Here is a 1,192-nt window from a genome sequence, read left to right as displayed (position 1 = left end):
GAGGCGTTGCACAGTACGTGGGAAGCATTGACATACAATCGCAACCATATATTAAACATTCTGGAATGTTCGTTTGTTCAGTTGTCAAAATTTTAATCGAGAACTGCGTCAAAATATTTTTCAAGCGCAGTCTGAAATGAAGTCGCCAGGTTGAAACGAGTGCCGTAAAGCTCGAGAAAGCTGCTTTCTAATTGGCTGATGTCGACTTCTTGTTAGTTGTTTCAGTGGTCGGTCAAAGTTCGCGAAAGGTCGTTCTGACGCGACCCGTAATGGGTTGTCCTCAGATCTTTGTTTAGCGGAAGCAAGAACTTAGGTCCGATTTGAATGAGATTGTTCCTTGACGAACAACAAGTTTTCCACAACACATCATTCCTTGACGGGACAAGTTTTCTACAAAACATCATTCCTTGGCGTGACAACAAATTTTCTACAACACATCATTCCTTGGCGTGACAACAAGTTTTCTACAACACATCATTCCTTGGCGTGACAAGTTTTCTACAACACATCATTCCTTGACGGGACAACAAGTTTTCTGCAACACATCATTCCTTGACGGGACAAGAAGTTTTCTACAACACGTCATTCCTTGACGGGACAACAACTCTAGACCAGGCAATTCAGTAATTGAAAGTCCCACGAGTACAAGGAAACACAGAGCCTAAAAACTCAACCCTTATGATAGTCTATCCTTTCAAGCCGGAGGCACTGTAGCAAACTGCCAGTACACAGCAAATAATGATCTTAACACCTCAAATATAGCATGTAAGTGTTGGCAGGTAATAAATACCAACCATGACCTGCATATTCATGATACATGTACACACACTATATGAATTATGGATGAATAATGGAGATTTCATACATTCACATATGCCTAGTATGAGTTCACATTCTGCCAGTGAGTGAGTGAGTGAGTGCCCCACATTTTGCAGTATTCAGCAACATCTCAGCAAGAGCCGCCAGAAAAAGATTTCCCACATAATACCCATGTGGACCATACTCATGTCAGGTTCCATGATCACTTGTAGATAGGCATGGCCAGGCAGGGCCAGGCAAGGAAACCAGAGGCTGATGTGGACTATCTAAACCGATCCTTCCTGGTGCTGACAGAATCTTTATCCACTGGGCTACACAGCTCTGCAAGCACCGCTGCTGTCAAGGTCAGGTACACTAAGAGCACACAACCACA

This window comes from Haliotis rufescens, unplaced genomic scaffold (assembly GCF_023055435.1).
Source record: "Haliotis rufescens isolate VD_foot unplaced genomic scaffold, xgHalRufe1.0.p SCAF_54, whole genome shotgun sequence".
Classification (NCBI taxonomy): Eukaryota; Metazoa; Mollusca; class Gastropoda; order Lepetellida; family Haliotidae; genus Haliotis; species Haliotis rufescens.
The sequence above is the reverse complement of the archived record's forward strand: the minus strand, read 5'-3'. Positions refer to the sequence as shown.